Raw genomic sequence first — 18,248 nt, 5'->3', positions numbered from 1 at the left:
CTAATGTTAGTCCTGTTGTCTCTAGTGTTAGTCCTGTTGTCTAGTGTCAGTCCTGTTGTCTAGTGTTAGTCCTGTTGTCTAGTGTCAGTCCTGTTGTCTAGTGTTAGTCCTGTTGTCTAGTGTTAGTCCTGTTGTCTAGTGTTAGTCATGTTGTCTAGTGTCAGTCCTGTTGTCTAGTGTTAGTCCTGTTGTCTAGTAGTAGTGTTAGTCCTGTTGTTTAGTGTTAGTCCTGTTGTCTAGTAGTAGTGTTAGTCCTGTTGTCTAGTGTTAGTCCTGTTGTCTAGTGTCAGTCATGTTGTCTCTACTGTCAGTCCTGTTGTCTAGTATTAGTGTTAGTCATGTTGTCTAGTGTTAGTCCTGTTGTCTAGTGTTAGTCCTGTTGTATAGTGTTAGTCCTGTTGTCTAGTGTTAGTCCTGTTGTCTACTGTCAGTCCTGTTGTCTATTGTCAGTCCTGTTGTCTAGTGTTAGTCCTGTTGTCTATTGTCAGTCCTGTTGTCTATTGGCAGTCCTGTTGTCTAGTGTTAGTCCTGTTGTCTAGTGTTAGTCCTGTTGTCTCTAGTGTCAGTCCTGTTGTCTAGTAGTAGTGTTAGTCCTGTTGTCTAGTGTTAGTCCTGTTGTCTAGTGTCAGTCATGTTGTCTAGTGTTAGTCCTGTTGTCTCTAGTGTCAGTCCTGTTGTCTAGTGTTAGTCCTGTTGTCTAGTGTTAGTCCTGTTGTCTAGTGTTAGTCCTGTTGTCTAGTGTTAGTACTGTTGTATAGTGTCAGTCCTGTTGTCTAGTAGTAGTGTCAGTCCTGTTGTCTAGTGTTAGTCATGTTGTCTAGTGTTAGTACTGTTGTATAGTGTCAGTCCTGTTGTCTAGTGTCAGTCCTGTTGTCTAGTGTCAGTCCTGTTGTCTAGTGTTAGTCCTGTTGTCTAGTGTTAGTCCTGTTGTCTAGTGTTAGTCCTGTTGTCTAGTGTTAGTCCTGTTGTCTAGTGTTAGTCCTGTTGTCTAGTGTCAGTCCTGTTGTCCAGTGTTAGTCATGTTGTCTAGTGTCAGTCCTGTTGTCTAGTGTTAGTCCTGTTGTCTAGTGTTAGTCCTGTTGTCTAGTGTCAGTCCTGTTGTCTAGTGTTAGTCCTGTTGTCTAGTGTCAGTCCTGTTGTCTAGTGTTAGGCCTGTTGTCTAGTGTTAGTCCTGTTGTCTAGTGTTAGTCCTGTTGTCTAGTAGTAGTGTTAGTCCTGTTGTCTAGTGTTAGTCCTGTTGTCTAGTGTCAGTCATGTTGTCTCTAGTGTCAGTCCTGTTGTCTAGTAGTAGTGTTAGTCCTGTTGTCTAGTGTTAGTCCTGTTGTCTAGTGTCAGTCCTGTTGTCTAGTGTTAGTCCTGTTGTCTCTAGTGTCAGTCCTGTTGTCTAGTGTTAGTCCTGTTGTCTAGTGTTAGTCATGTTGTCTAGTGTTAGTCCTGTTGTCTAGTGTTAGTCCTGTTGTCTAGTGTTAGTCCTGTTGTCTAGTGTCAGTCCTGTTGTCTAGTGTTAGTCCTGTTGTCTAGTGTTAGTCCTGTTGTCTAGTGTTAGTCCTGTTGTCTAGTGTTAGTCCTGTTGTCTCTAGTGTTAGTCCTGTTGTCTAGTGTCAGTCCTGTTGTCTAGTGTTAGTCCTGTTGTCTAGTGTCAGTCCTGTTGTCTAGTGTTAGTCCTGTTGTCTAGTGTTAGTCCTGTTGTCTAGTGTTAGTCCTGTTGTCTAGTGTCAGTCCTGTTGTCTAGTGTTAGTCCTGTTGTCTAGTGTTAGTCCTGTTGTCTAGTAGTAGTGTTAGTCCTGTTGTCTAGTGTTAGTCCTGTTGTCTAGTGTCAGTCATGTTGTCTCTAGTGTTAGTCCTGTTGTCTAGTATTAGTGTTAGTCCTGTTGTCTAGTGTTAGTCCTGTTGTCTAGTGTTAGTCCTGTTGTATAGTGTTAGTCCTGTTGTCTAGTGTTAGTCCTGTTGTCTACTGTCAGTCCTGTTGTCTATTGTCAGTCCTGTTGTCTAGTGTTAGTCCTGTTGTCTATTGTCAGTCCTGTTGTCTATTGGCAGTCCTGTTGTCTAGTGTTAGTCCTGTTGTCTAGTGTTAGTCCTGTTGTCTAGTAGTAGTGTTAGTCCTGTTGTCTAGTGTTAGTCCTGTTGTCTAGTGTCAGTCCTGTTGTCTAGTGTTAGTCCTGTTGTCTCTAGTGTCAGTCCTGTTGTCTAGTGTTAGTCCTGTTGTCTAGTGTTAGTCCTGTTGTCTAGTGTTAGTCCTGTTGTCTAGTGTTAGTCCTGTTGTCTGGTAGTAGTGTCAGTCCTGTTGTCTAGTGTTAGTCATGTTGTCTAGTGTTAGTACTGTTGTATAGTGTCAGTCCTGTTGTCTAGTGTCAGTCCTGTTGTCTAGTGTTAGTCCTGTTGTCTAGTGTTAGTCCTGTTGTCTAGTGTTAGTCCTGTTGTCTAGTGTTAGTCCTGTTGTCTAGTGTTAGTCCTGTTGTCTAGTGTCAGTCCTGTTGTCTAGTGTTAGTCCTGTTGTCTAGTGTCAGTCCTGTTGTCTAGTGTTAGTCCTGTTGTCTAGTGTTAGTCCTGTTGTCTAGTGTCAGTCCTGTTGTCTAGTGTTAGTCCTGTTGTCTAGTAGTAGTGTCAGTCCTGTTGTCTAGTGTTAGTCCTGTTGTCTAGTGTTAGTCCTGTTGTCTAGTGTTAGTCCTGTTGTCTAGTGTCAGTCCTGTCGTCTAGTGTTAGTCCTGTTGTCTAGTGTCAGTCCTGTTGTCTAGTGTTAGTCCTGTTGTCTAGTGTTAGGCCTGTTGTCTAGTGTCAGTCCTGTTGTCTAGTGTTAGTCCTGTTGTCTAGTGTTAGTCCTGTTGTCTAGTGTCAGTCATGTTGTCTCTAGTGTCAGTCCTGTTGTCTAGTAGTAGTGTTAGTCCTGTTGTCTAGTGTTAGTCCTGTTGTCTAGTGTTAGTCCTGTTTACTGTCAGTCCTGTTGTCTATTGTCAGTCCTGTTGTCTAGTGTTAGTCCTGTTGTCTATTGTCAGTCCTGTTGTCTAGTGTTAGTCCTGTTGTCTACTGTCAGTCCTGTTGTCTACTGTCAGTCCTGTTGTCTCTAGTGTCAGTCCTGTTGTCTAGTAGTAGTGTTAGTCCTGTTGTCTAGTGTCAGTCATGTTGTCTAGTGTTAGTCCTGTTGTCTCTAGTGTCAGTCCTGTTGTCTAGTGTTAGTCCTGTTGTCTAGTGTTAGTCCTGTTGTCTATTGTCAGTCCTGTTGTCTAGTGTTAGTCCTGTTGTCTAGTGTTAGTCCTGTTGTCTAGTGTTAGTCCTGTTGTCTCTAGTGTTAGTCCTGTTGTCTAGTGTCAGTCCTCTTGTCTAGTGTTAGTCCTGTTGTCTAGTGTCAGTCCTGTTGTCTAGTGTTAGTCCTGTTGTCTAGTGTTAGTCCTGTTGTCTAGTGTTAGTCCTGTTGTCTAGTGTCAGTCATGTTGTCTCTAGTGTCAGTCCTGTTGTCTAGTATTAGTGTTAGTCCTGTTGTCTACTGTCAGTCCTGTTGTCTATTGTCAGTCTTGTTGTCTAGTGTTAGTCCTGTTGTCTATTGTCAGTCCTGTTGTCTATTGGCAGTCCTGTTGTCTAGTGTTAGTCCTGTTGTCTAGTGTTAGTCCTGTTGTCTACTGTCAGTCCTGTTGTCTCTAGTGTCAGTCCTGTTGTCTAGTAGTAGTGTTAGTCCTGTTGTCTAGTGTTAGTCCTGTTGTCTAGTGTCAGTCCTGTTGTCTAGTGTTAGTCCTGTTGTCTCTAGTGTTAGTCCTGTTGTCTAGTGTTAGTCCTGTTGTCTATTGTCAGTCCTGTTGTCTAGTGTTAGTCCTGTTGTCTAGTGTTAGTCCTGTTGTCTAGTGTTAGTCCTGTTGTCTCTAGTGTTAGTCCTGTTGTCTAGTGTCAGTCCTGTTGTCTAGTGTCAGTCCTGTTGTCTATTGTTAGTCCTGTTGTCTAGTGTCAGTCCTGTTGTCTCTAGTGTTAGTCCTGTTGTCTAGTGTTAGTCATGTTGTCTAGTGTTAGTCCTGTTGTCTAGTAGTAGTGTCAGTCCTGTTGTCTAGTGTCAGTCATGTTGTCTCTAGTGTTAGTCCTGTTGTCTAGTGTTAGTCCTGTTGTCTAGTGTTAGTCCTGTTGTCTAGTAGTCGTGTCAGTCCTGTTGTCTAGTGTTAGTCCTGTTGTCTAGTGTCGGTCCTGTTGTCTAGTGTTAGTCCTGTTGTCTAGTAGTAGTGTTAGTCCTGTTGTCTAGTGTTAGTCCTGTTGTCTAGTAGTAGTGTTAGTCCTGTTGTCTAGTGTCGGTCCTGTTGTCTAGTGTTAGTCCTGTTGTCTAGTGTCGGTCCTGTTGTCTAGTGTTAGTCCTGTTGTCTAGTGTCGGTCCTGTTGTCTAGTGTTAGTCCTGTTGTCTAGTGTCAGTCCTGTTGTCTAGTGTTAGTCATGTTGTCTAGTGTTAGTCCTGTTGTCTAGTGTTAGTCATGTTGTCTAGTGTTAGTCCTGTTGTCTAGTGTCAGTCATGTTGTCTAGTGTTAGTCCTGTTGTCTAGTGTTAGTCCTGTTGTCTAGTGTTAGTCCTGTTGTCTATTGTCAGTCCTGTTGTCTAGTGTTAGTCCTGTTGTCTACTGTCAGTCCTGTTGTCTACTGTCAGTCCTGTTGTCTCTAGTGTCAGTCCTGTTGTCTAGTAGTAGTGTTAGTCCTGTTGTCTAGTGTTAGTCCTGTTGTCTCTAGTGTTAGTCATGTTGTCTAGTGTTAGTCCTGTTGTCTAGTGTTAGTCCTGTTGTCTAGTGTTAGTCCTGTTGTCTAGTGTTAGTCCTGTTGTCTAGTGTTAGTCCTGTTGTCTATTGTCAGTCCTGTTGTCTAGTGTCAGTCCTGTTTGTCTAGTGTTAGTCCTGTTGTCTAGTAGTAGTGTTAGTCCTGTTGTCTAGTGTTAGTCCTGTTTGTCTAGTGTTAGTCCTGTTTGTCTAGTGTTAGTCCTGTTGTCTCTAGTGTTAGTCCTGTTGTCTAGTGTTAGTCCTGTTGTCTCTAGTGTTAGTCCTGTTGTCTAGTGTTAGTCCTGTTGTCTAGTGTTAGTCCTGTTTGTCTAGTGTTAGTCCTGTTGTCTCTAGTGTTAGTCCTGTTTGTCTAGTGTTAGTCCTGTTGTCTCTAGTGTTAGTCCTGTTGTCTAGTGTTAGTCCTGTTGTCTAGTGTTAGTCCTGTTGTCTAGTGTCAGTCCTGTTGTCTAGTGTTAGTCCTGTTGTCTAGTGTTAGTCCTGTTGTCTAGTGTTAGTCCTGTTGTCTAGTGTTAGTCATGTTGTCTAGTAGTAGTGTTAGTCCTGTTGTCTAGTGTTAGTCCTGTTGTCTAGTGTCAGTCATGTTGTCTCTAGTGTCAGTCCTGTTGTCTAGTATTAGTGTTAGTCCTGTTGTCTAGTCTTAGTCCTGTTGTCTAGTGTTAGTCCTGTTGTATAGTGTTAGTCCTGTTGTCTAGTGTTAGTCCTGTTTACTGTCAGTCCTGTTGTCTACTGTCAGTCCTGTTGTCTATTGTCAGTCTTGTTGTCTAGTGTTAGTCCTGTTGTCTATTGTCAGTCCTGTTGTCTATTGGCAGTCCTGTTGTCTAGTGTTAGTCCTGTTGTCTAGTGTTAGTCCTGTTGTCTAGTGTTAGTCCTGTTGTCTACCGTCAGTTCTGTTGTCTCTAGTGTCAGTCCTGTTGTCTAGTAGTAGTGTTAGTCCTGTTGTCTAGTGTTAGTCCTGTTGTCTAGTGTTAGTCCTGTTGTCTAGTGTCAGTCCTGTTGTCTAGTGTTAGTCCTGTTGTCTCTAGTGTTAGTCCTGTTGTCTAGTGTTAGTCCTGTTGTCTATTGTCAGTCCTGTTGTCTAGTGTTAGTCATGTTGTCTAGTGTTAGTCCTGTTGTCTAGTGTTAGTCCTGTTGTCTCTAGTGTTAGTCCTGTTGTCTAGTGTCAGTCCTGTTGTCTAGTGTCAGTCCTGTTGTCTAGTGTTAGTGTCAGTCCTGTTGTCTATTGTTAGTCCTGTTGTCTAGTGTCAGTCCTGTTGTCTAGTGTTAGTCCTGTTGTCTAGTGTTAGTCATGTTGTCTAGTGTTAGTCCTGTTGTCTAGTAGTAGTGTCAGTCCTGTTGTCTAGTGTCAGTCATGTTGTCTCTAGTGTTAGTCCTGTTGTCTAGTGTTAGTCCTGTTGTCTAGTGTTAGTCCTGTTGTCTAGTGTCAGTCCTGTTGTCTAGTGTTAGTCCTGTTGTCTAGTAGTAGTGTTAGTCCTGTTGTCTAGTGTTAGTCCTGTTGTCTAGTAGTAGTGTTAGTCCTGTTTAGTGTCGGTCCTGTTGTCTAGTGTTAGTCCTGTTGTCTAGTGTTAGTCCTGTTGTCTAGTGTCGGTCCTGTTGTCTAGTGTTAGTCCTGTTGTCTAGTGTCAGTCATGTTGTCTCTAGTGTTAGTCCTGTTGTCTAGTGTTAGTCCTGTTGTCTAGTGTCGGTCCTGTTGTCTAGTAGTAGTGTTAGTCCTGTTGTCTAGTGTTAGTCCTGTTGTCTAGTGTTAGTCCTGTTGTCTAGTGTCGGTCCTGTTGTCTAGTGTTAGTCCTGTTGTCTAGTGTTAGTCCTGTTGTCTAGTGTCGGTCCTGTTGTCTAGTGTTAGTCCTGTTGTCTAGTGTCGGTCCTGTTGTCTAGTGTTAGTCCTGTTGTCTAGTGTCGGTCCTGTTGTCTAGTGTTAGTCCTGTTGTCTAGTGTCGGTCCTGTTGTCTAGTGTTAGTCCTGTTGTCTAGTGTCAGTCCTGTTGTCTAGTGTTAGTCATGCTGTCTAGTGTTAGTCCTGTTGTCTAGTGTTAGTCCTGTTGTCTAGTGTTAGTCCTGTTGTCTAGTGTTAGTCCTGTTGTCTAGTGTTAGTCCTGTTGTCTAGTGTTAGTCCTGTTGTCTAGTATTAGTCCTGTTGTCTAGTGTTAGTCCTGTCGTCTAGTGTTAGTCCTGTTGTCTAGTAGTAGTGTCAGTCCTGTTGTCTCTAGTGTTAGTCCTGTTGTCTAGTGTTAGTCCTGTTGTCTAGTAGTAGTGTCAGTCCTGTTGTCTAGTGTTAGTCCTGTTGTCTAGTGTTAGTCCTGTTGTCTAGTAGTAGTGTTAGTCCTGTTGTCTAGTGTTAGTCCTGTTGTCTAGTAGTAGTGTCAGTCCTGTTGTCTCTAGTGTTAGTCCTGTTGTCTAGTGTTAGTCCTGTTGTCTAGTAGTAGTGTCAGTCCTGTTGTCTAGTGTTAGTCCTGTTGTCTAGTAGTAGTGTCAGTCCTGTTGTCTCTAGTGTTAGTCCTGTTGTCTAGTGTTATTTCTGTTGTCTAGTGTTAGTCATGTTGTCTAGTGTTAGTCCTGTTGTCTAGTGTCAGTCCTGTTGTCTCTAGTGTTAGTCCTGTTGTCTAGTGTTAGTCCTGTTGTCTAGTGTTAGTCATGTTGTCTAGTGTTAGTCCTGTTGTCTAGTGTCAGTCATGTTGTCTAGTGTTAGTCCTGTTGTCTAGTGTTAGTCCTGTTGTCTAGTGTTAGTCCTGTTGTCTAGTGTTAGTCCTGTTGTCTAGTGTCAGTCCTGTTGTCTAGTGTTAGTCCTGTTGTCTAGTGTTAGTCCTGTTGTCTAGTAGTAGTGTCAGTCCTGTTGTCTAGTGTTAGTCCTGTTGTCTAGTAGTAGTGTCAGTCCTGTTGTCTCTAATGTTAGTCCAGTTGTCTAGTGTTAGTCCTGTTGTCTAGTAGTAGTGTCAGTCCTGTTGTCTCTAGTGTTAGTCCTGTTGTCTAGTGTTAGTCCTGTTGTCTAGTAGTAGTGTCAGTCCTGTTGTCTCTAGTGTTAGTCCTGTTGTCTAGTGTTAGTCCTGTTGTCTAGTAGTAGTGTCAGTCCTGTTGTCTAGTGTTAGTGTCAGGATTGGGGGGGGGGGGTGTAGGACACACATGCAGACAAACACAAAAAGGGGAATCTTAAAGTTACCCCAGAGGTAACCACTGGAATCGCTGAGCGATGAGAGAGGGTGGGGCAAAACACAAGAATAAAATAAATAAAAATAAAAACTGTAGGAAACACAAAACACCAGTATAAAATAACTGGGTAAAAATCCCAAAATAACCACCACTGCCTAGCAGTTGAAAACAGCAAGAAAAACAATAGCACTCGAGACAGAGAAAACTCTAGAAGCATGAGCTTGGGACACTCCTCTACTATTGAGGGAAAACATGAAATGGACAAGCAGCCGAACACAGTCAACCAAACCTACTTAAAGGCACTTCACACCTGACACCAATCAGGTGGCAATCAAGCCCACACACCTGCCATGTCGCATGGCAATTAACTGCAGAGGCCAGTGATTGACAGCTGTCCCTCACAGAAAGACGAAATAGACAGCTGTCCCTCACAGAAAGACGAAATAAAGCCAAAGCACCTTAGAATAAACTAAAATAAAACCCACATAAACCGTGATCCATCACAGTTAGTCCTGTTGTCTAGTGTTAGTCCTCATCATCACGAGCTCAGAGAATTAACTGGAGAATGAAAACAGGTGTCTGTTGCTATTTATTTTTATATTTGGTGGTGGGGCTGCTAGTTTATTTACCTTTCAATCACTGAGTGGGCCTTTAAACCATTAATGATTGTTAATGATGAGATTATAATCCATCCATCCAGTCCCGGCGCCATGGGCGGGCATTAGGGAGCCGGGCCCGCCCACTGAGTCAGCTGTGCCCACCCTGGTAAAAAATTATAAATAAATATTTGATTTTTTTTATTTGATATTTTTTTCAATCAAAGTCAACTATCCAAATCCTTAGTCGGGGACAGCCGTAGTGGGCACTGATGTCAACAACAACACTACTGAAGCTAGCACGGCACTCTGTGAGAATTAGTTTTCTACCCTCAAGAACGTCTTTACAGAACATCGCCTTAGTATGCTTCATCGACGCAACTAAGGCCAATTTAATTCAGTTGGCATTTGAGAAGGACTTAACAAAAAAGTTCAGGAATGAGTGGAGGGGCAGTGTTTTAAGAAGATTTCACTCTGTCCCCAAACGCCGCTTGCCGCTCTACTTATGATGGTGAGTAGCCTGTGGAGGAATTTTGTGTGCTTTTTTATGCACCTTATTTTTGTCAGTTCAGTTCAGTTTGTCAGACTTTTCAAAGATATAGAATAGAATAAAATAGAAATGTATTATCCTGAGGGAAATTTGACACTGCAAATCACTCAACATTAAACATTTAGACAGAACAAGTCACAAATAAGAATAACAAAACAAATGGCCTAAGAATAGAATAAAATGAAATAGAATAAAAATAGAATAAAAGATACAGTAAATAAATACAGTAAAAATATACTGAAGTCTACAGTAGGTGTAATAATGCACAGTGCTGTTTAAAAAGTAAGAGTCCAGGAAGATGGTAATTGTCACTCTGTGCTCAGTGATGCAGTGAGGCACAGTGATGCGTTGTATAGTCTGATAGCTGTCGGAATGAAGGACTTCCTGTGCCGTTCAGTGCTGCATTTAGGTAGTGTGAGCCTAGCACTGAACATGCTCCTCCTGTCAGCCAAGTCTGTGTATAGTGGGTGGGAGGGGTTTTCCGTGATGGCCTGGAGCTTAGCAAGGTTCCTCCTCTCCGCCAGCCTCGCTAGAGTCCAGCTCCACCCCAACCACGCTACTGGCCTTCTTGACCATCTTATCCAGCCTGTTTGTGTCCCCTGCTCTCAGTCCGCTGCCCCAGCAGGTCTGTTATATATATCCGTTCAGTCTGTTTTTGTATAAGTGAAAGTTCTTAAGATAGAGAGAAATTTGATTTTTCAATTGCCTCTCTGCTGTTTAGTTCAGCACCGTGGGCAGCGCCAAGCAAGCCACAGCGCCGCTGTCCCAGCTGAAACGTATAAAAGGGAACCTGTGTTGAAAAACCATTGTGCCCCCCCGAGAACATTTTATGCCCCCCCACTAATTTGTTTCTGCAGCCTGGTCTGCATCCATCAAGCCCCAATCCCACATTGACTTCTATTAACGTATACAAATGTTAAAACATATAAAAACAGACAACTTAGTAGTATATTTAAAACATACAAGACAACTTTCCAAAGACAGATTTTTGCACGCTAGACTTAATAGCCAGAATGATTTCTGCCAGTGATGAGACATCTGGAGAGATAATCTCTCACTTTCACCAGAACATCACTCTATGTTTCTGATAAATTAACCTCACAGAAAATGAGGAACCCCACTGGTTCTGTTTAATCTCTCTCTCTCTCTCTCTGTCTGTCACTCTGTTTGTCACTCTCTCTCTGTCTGTCACTTACTCTCTCTCTCTCTCGTTCTAATCTCTCTGTCGGTCTGTCTCTCTCTCCCTCTCTCTCTCGTTCTAATCTCTCTCTCTACATTCTGCTTCATCATCTCTCCTGCAGAGCCATGAAGAACGCTAAATATACTGTAATGTATATACCTCTGAGAGACGTGTGAGAGAGACATGTGAGAGAGACATGTGAGAGAGATGTGTGAGAGAGAGACATGTGAGAGAGATGTGTGAGAGAGAGACATGTGAGAGAGACGTGTGAGAGAGACGTGTGAGAGAGACGTGTGAGAGAGACGTGTGAGAGAGATGTGTGAGAGAGACGTGTGAGAGAGACGTGTGAGAGAGACGTGTGAGAGAGACGTGTGAGAGAGATGTGTGAGAGATGTGTGAGAGAGAGACATGTGAGAGAGACGTGTGAGTGAGACGTGTGAGAGAGATGTGTGAGAGAGAGACATGTGAAAGAGACGTGTGAGAGAGACGTGTGAGAGACGTGTGAGAGAGATGTGTGAGAGAGAGACATGTGAGAGAGACGTGTGAGAGACATGTGAGAGACGTGTGAGAGAGAGACATGTGAGAGAGACATGTGAGAGAGACGTGTGAGAGACATGTGAGAGACGTGTGAGAGAGAGACATGTGAGAGAGACATGTGAGAGAGACGTGTGAGAGAGAGACGTGTGAGAGAGACGTGTGAGAGAGAGAGACATGTGAGAGAGACGTGTGAGAGAGAGAGACATGTGAGAGAGACGTGTGAGAGAGAGACATGTGAGAGACATGTGAGAGAGACGTGTGAGAGAGAGACATGTGAGAGAGACATGTGAGAGAGACGTGTGAGAGAGAGACATGTGAGAGAGACATGTGAGAGAGACGTGTGAGAGAGACATGTGAGAGAGACATGTGAGAGAGACGTGTGAGAGAGACGTGTGAGAGAGAGACATGTGAGAGAGATGTGTGAGAGAGACATGTGAGAGAGAGACATGCGAGAGAGATGTGTGAGAGACATGTGAGAGAGACGTGTGAGAGAGACGTGTGAGAGAGACATGTGAGAGAGAGAGACATGTGAGAGACATGTGTGAGACATGTGAGAGAGACGTGTGAGAGACATGTGAGAGAGACGTGTGAGAGAGACGTGTGAGAGACATGTGAGAGAGACGTGTGAGAGAGACGTGTGAGAGAGATGTGTTAGAGAGACATGTGAGAGAGACATGTGAGAGAGACGTGTGAGAGAGACATGTGAGAGAGACATGTGAGAGAGAGACATGTGAGAGAGATGTGTGAGAGAGACGTGTGAGAGAGAGACATGTGAGAGAGACGTGTGAGAGAGACGTGTGAGAGAGACGTGTGAGAGAGACATGTGAGAGAGACGTGTGAGAGAGAGACATGTGAGAGAGACGTGTGAGAGAGAGACATGTGAGAGAGACATGTGAGAGAGACGTGTGAGAGAGAGACATGTGAGAGAGACGTGTGAGAGAGAGACATGTGAGAGAGACGTGTGAGAGAGACGTGTGAGAGAGACGTGTGAGAGAGACATGTGAGAGAGACATGTGAGAGAGACGTGTGAGAGAGAGACATGTGAGAGAGACGTGTGAGAGAGAGACATGTGAGAGACGTGTGAGAGAGACATGTGAGAGAGAGACATGTGAGAGAGACGTGTGAGAGAGACATGTGAGAGAGACGTGTGAGAGAGACGTGTGAGAGAGATGTGTGAGAGAGAGACATGTGAGAGAGACGTGTGAGAGAGAGACATGTGAGAGAGACATGTGAGAGAGACGTGTGAGAGAGACGTGTGAGAGAGACATGTGAGAGAGACGTGTGAGAGAGACGTGTGAGAGAGACGTGTGAGAGAGAGACATGTGAGAGACATGTGAGAGACGTGAGAGAGACGTGTGAGAGAGACATTTGAGAGAGACGTGTGAGAGAGACGTGTGAGAGAGACGTGTGAGAGAGAGACATGTGAGAGAGACATGTGAGAGAGACATGTGAGAGAGATGTGTGAGAGACGTGTGAGAGAGAGACATGTGAGAGAGACATGTGAGAGAGACGTGTGAGAGAGAGACATGTGAGAGAGACATGTGAGAGACATGTGAGAGAGAGAGACATGTGAGAGAGAGAGACATGTGAGAGAGACGTGTGAGAGAGACGTGTGAGAGAGACATGTGAGAGACATGTGAGAGAGAGACATGTGAGAGAGACATGAGAGAGACGTGAGAGAGAGACATGTGAGAGAGACATGTGAGAGAGACGTGTGAGAGAGAGACATGTGAGAGAGACATGTGAGAGAGACATGTGAGAGAGACATGTGAGAGAGACATGTGAGAGAGACGTGTGAGAGAGAGAGAGACATGTGAGAGAGACGTGTGAGAGAGAGACATATGTGAGAGACATGTGAGAGAGAGACATGTGAGAGAGACATGTGAGAGACGCGTGAGAGAGACGTGAGAGAGAGACATGTGAGAGAGACGTGAAATACGTGAGAGAGAGACATGTGAGAGAGACGTGTGAGACGTGAGAGAGAGACATGTGAGAGAGACGTGTGAGAGAGACATGTAAGAGAGACGTGTGAGAGACAAGTGAGCGAGAGATGTGAGACGTGAGAGACATGTGAAAGAGACGTGAGAGAGACAGACATGTGAAAGAAACATGAGAGATATGTGACAGACTAAGAGAGAGAAAGAGGGAGAGAGGAAGGGATATATATTGTAAATAGAGAGAGACAGAGAAAGGGAGAGATATATATTGTAAATAGAGAGGGAGAGAGAGAGATAATGTAAATAGAGAGGGAGAGAAATAATATAAATAGAGAGGGAGATATTGTAAATAGAGAGATAATGTAAATAGATAGAGGGAGAGAGATATATTGTAAATAGAGAGAAAGGGAGATGGCTTTGGCAATGTAAACATGTTTCCCATATCAATAAAGCCCCTTTGAATTGAGAGAGAGAAAGACAGACACAGAGAATGAATAGAATTAATTAGTGAGTGTTTATGCTGCACACAGACCAGTAGGGTTAAGAGTTTGTTTCATTGTGTGTATGTACAGTACATGTGTATGTATGTGTAACTGGTCTTATTTGACATGCCCTGAGTGGGAATCAAACCCCGGTCTCCCACGCCACGGGCAACATCGCAGACCACTATACCAAGAGGTGAATTCACATGGGTCTGGATGCCTGTACGTTAATGCCAAGCAAGCAGTGCAAAAATGCTTCCGCATTCGTCACCGCACGCTAGTGCGGTAAAGCGCCCTTCTTTTCAGACAAATGCTACCGTGCGTGCACCGGCGGCGGCGTGCTCGCTCAGGTGCGTGCGTGCGCCGGCGTGCTCGCGCGAGGTGCCCGCGCATGCGACACGAGCGGAGCTCAATATATATAAGTTATTATATTATTCAGTATCCAACAAATAGCTCAATTGGCAAGGACACATGGCTGTGGATCCTATGGCTTGTTTGCTGGCGAGTTCGAATCCCATCGAAAATATTTTTTAACGTGATTTTTTTTTAACGTGTATTCTTTCGCCGATTAAGGTTAGGCATTGTTTCGGAGTTGGTTAAGGTTAGAACGGTTAAGTTTAGGCGCTGTTAAGGAGCTGGTTAAGGTTAGAGTTTGTCAAAGAGAATGGCAATATAATTTCTATGGTTAAGGTTAGGCAAGGTTAAGGTTAAGGTTAGGCATTGTTTCGGAGTTGGTTAAGGTTAGAACGGTTAAGTTTAGGCGTTGTTAAGGAGCTGGTTAAGGTTAGAGTTTGTCAAAGAGAATGGCAATAGACAGCCTATTTCCGCGAAAATGAAAGGCGCATTACTGCATGCCACTACGGTAAATTTTTGCACTGCTTGCTTGGCATAAAGCTACACGCGGTCTGGATGCCTCTGGGGAGTGAGTTTACTTGCAGTACCGCTTAACGTCCACAGCCACTTCACTATACACAGTCCATCGTGACTGTGGATAGACACGCGGTACCTCCGTTACATATGTACATTGGTATGTACAGTATGTATGCATGTATGTATCTATGTACATGTGTGTGTATATGTATGTACATGTGTGTAATTGTGTATGTATGTATAAATGTACATGTGTATGTAATGTTATGTATGTACAGTATGTAGTACATGTGTATGTATGTACGCACATGTGTATGTATGTATGACTGTGTATGTATGTATAATGTATGTATGTATAAAACATACAGATTTAAGACCTTGTTCAATGAAGCAGCATCAGATTCCATATCTTGATGACATCACAAATTACATTTGTAGTTCTAGTTTCTGGAAAAAATGTCATCATGTTAATTTTGAATCCACTGATATAACCCGAGTCTTGAACCTCAGCGTCTCACAAGATTCAAGAGCTTTATTCATCACATACATACACAAGACATATAGTGAAATGAAGGTGGCCATGCCCGCCTTCGATTGTGCAAAAAATACAATATAATAATTGAATGAACCTCAGCGTTGAAATTAAATGAAATATCCCCACTCAACTCCAACCCCACACATCAGACACAAAACAAAGAACATGTAAACTGATGGTTCATTATTTTTTATAATTATATATATATATACATTATTTTATTTTTCCTGTAATTTTTGTCTTGTGACCTCAAATATTATTGTCTGTTGTTGGTATGTCTTGTTATATGTTGTTATAATGTGAAAGAAAAAAGAATAAAATAAAAATAACAAGAAAACAACTCACTACCAAGTGAGTCTCTGTTCACTAGACATCACAGACTCTCCCTTTACATCAGAGTCCATCCCCTGCTGCTGGAGGCAGCCTGAGCCTCGTCACGTGATGTCATGTTTTTGTGGAATCCTTGTGCCTCCATTCCAACAACAATAACAACAACAACAGCAGCAGCAGCAGCTGGATTTGTCAGGAGCTCCTTATCTGCAGCGCTTAGTTCACAGCTCCTGCAGAAAAACACCATTTAGGATTAACCCTCCAAATACCTCGTGTCGAACGCTTCCGTTATGATTACAGTAAAAATGCCAGTGCCTTAATTCTAAGCCGACTAATTCTCTGTAATAAAACGGTGAGATTTGTTTTGGCTTCCTGTTTTTCTAAACCGGTGATGTTTGCACGCGACAGAAGAGGGACTGGATGGTGATTGGGTGAAACACAAAAACAGGAGAACAGACAGAGTTTTGGCGGTTTGTCCTGAAATGGGGACTTGCTAAAAACATTGCATCTCATGTACTGTGTCCAATGGGCTGGTGAGGTGGGGCATGAGGACCAATCAGGTAGGGGTGCATCTATACATGATACCAGGTTTTTAGGGAATCCTCCCTGAAATGGTAAATGGTGCATTTATCTAACAGCTTTTATCCAAAGCGCTTTACAATTTGTTCCTCACATTCACACACTGACGGCAGAGGCAACCATGCAAGGTGCCAACCTGCTCATCGGGAGCAGTTAGGGGTTATAAGTGTCTTGCTCAAGGACACTTGGACATGCTTCCGGGAGGAGCTGGAATCAAACCGGGAACATTCACATTACCATGTGCCAAATGTGCTTACCGTCTTCTCCAGTCAGACTGGGTATTATGATACCAGCTTCCTCTCTGTGCTTTCAGTAGAAAGCTATCTGGCTGCAAGCTAGCCTAGCTTAGCACAAATTAATGGAAGTGGATACGGACCACTAGCCTAGCTGTTGGCCAAAAACACCTCTCCTGGAGTATTAAGCTAGGCTAGTGGTCCGTATCCGCTCGCATTAATTTGTTTTCATGATGTTTCCCATAATGTTGGTGTTCCTTTAAATACAGCCATGTTTTAAGCGTATTTTTTTTTAAAGCATCCACCTCTCTGATATGTTGTCTGTTCCTTTGATTAGTAGGAAGAGAGTTGTTGAAGCAGTTTTCTTATCAGTCCTAGACTATGGTGATGTAATTTATAGACATGCTGCAGCCTCAGCCCTTAAATCACTCTGCCCTCAGATTCAATACCAATGATGGATATACGATACTCATCACGTGTCCTTTATGAGAAGGTTGGTTGGTTTTCTCTGATGGAGAGGTGCAACAAACACTGGTATTTGTTCATTTTTAAGGCCCTTATTGGTTTGCTCTCAACAGGGTGAATTTGCATTTTGCTATGATGCCCCTCTTGCTCATGGAATGAACTCCCAACAGTCCTTAAAACTTGAGATTCTATCCTCTGTTGCAGAGTTTAAAACCTTGATCTCCAACCTTTATCAATCAAGTTGTACATGTTTTAATTGATTTGCTATCCTTCCTCTTTGCCTCATCTCGTCTTGTTATGATTTTATATGCTTTTATGCTTATTTCTGTATGTACACTCGACATGACTGTAAATGAGAGAAACTGCAGTTGCCTTTCGAGTTTAAATAAAAGTTTGAAATGAAATATACTCTGGTGGTTATTCCAGAGTAAGACCATTAAATCAATATAAAATAATATTACCAGTAAGAACCACTAGCTGGTGTTGTTTCTCATACCTAAACCCAATACAAAACTACATGGACTATATGAAAGATAAAAAAAACACAATATTCCAAAACGCACATTTACACTCAACCTTGTTATTCCACGTACATAGAACACCTTCCCAATTAAAATACAAGCCTTTATTTTTATTCGACTGGATTGAAAAACCAAAAGAAGCCAAATATACACAAATACACTAATATGACGTACTTTTATGGTACATCAGTTGACACAGCTTTAGATTTAATTTTCATTATTATTGCAGTGACGTCAGCAGCTGTCTCTTGTTTTTCACTGATGCACTTGAGAAGATGAAAAGAATTATAATGTTTTAATCATGAGTGTTCACAGACAAGACATCTTGACAGACCAAATTGTATGTAGTATGTCCTATATACTACAAATAATAATACAATATGGATGATGGTATTTATCCTATAGAATAAAAATAATGGTATTCTCATTATATTATTTTACAGATATATCAGATAAAAAAATTATTCTAACCATGTTGTTTATCTTGGAATATTACATTGGAATATTATTAAGTTTTTAACCTTTCGCCGTTTGATGGAAATTATGTTTGACACTATGACCGACGTTTCAAGAGGCCGTCCGATTGGCTGAGTGACCGCCCTACGACCAATCAAATGACTAATGACCTTGATTTATTAATTTCACTACTAATTCGGCAGAGATAAAAATAAATTATCTAAAAGATTCTAATAAAATTCTGGTTAGGTGGGGACCCAGTTATGGACGGTAGGGGCCCTAAGTCACCAGCTCCCTCAGGCACCCTCGCGGCAAGCCGCTCTGCCTCTAGTGGTGGCTCGGAGGCGTGACACTGTGTGTATGTGTCAGAGCAGGTCAGTCCAGGACACGGAGTGTGTTTGTTGAAATATCTAGCATTTGTAATCCCAGTGTAGTGGTAGGAAGCACGTCTCTGGAGGTAAGGAGTCGTCTCTAAAAGCCTTTCTATCGTCTTCCAATTTATTGTTAAATGAACACACCAACATTTGGGGAAATTAGCTTATCGTTCCCTCCCGAAGGCTAACCGGCCATGTCCGCTTCCATTCATTGTGTTAAGCTAGACTAACATGCAGCCAGATAGCTTTCTACTGAATGCACAGAGAGGAAACTGCTATCTATCTTCTTGTCTCCCTCTGGAGAAGACGATAAGCTAATTTCCCAAAATGTTGGCGTGTTCCTTTAATCATAGCGTGGTTCTGTCGTGAAGAGGATGTGCGACAATGACAGTTCTTTCTTTCAGACTCTCTCTTGGGGGGATCGATGTGGCAGAGCTCTCGAGACACGCAACACGTCGGGAAGTTTTATGTAACAAACTACTCCCTATAACAGCAGATCTAATAACACTAATAATATCACCATATCTTGCTAGATGTTCCCCGTGTTCAACACTTCCTTTGGTCATTCCTGCTTCCAATTTGCTGCAGCAGTTAGAAAGAGAGACTTTGAAAATGGACAAATTGATCCCTCTCACTACTTTTAAGGACTATCGCAGAGTTGTCTACACACAAATGCAACGGTCACCCAGCCTTTTAACTGTCGTTTCATGCATTACATACCGTGTCAT

This window comes from Notolepis coatsorum (assembly GCF_963971535.1).
Source record: "Notolepis coatsorum genome assembly, chromosome: 13".
NCBI lineage: Eukaryota > Metazoa > Chordata > Actinopteri > Aulopiformes > Paralepididae > Notolepis > Notolepis coatsorum.
This window is presented reverse-complemented; position numbering follows the sequence as displayed.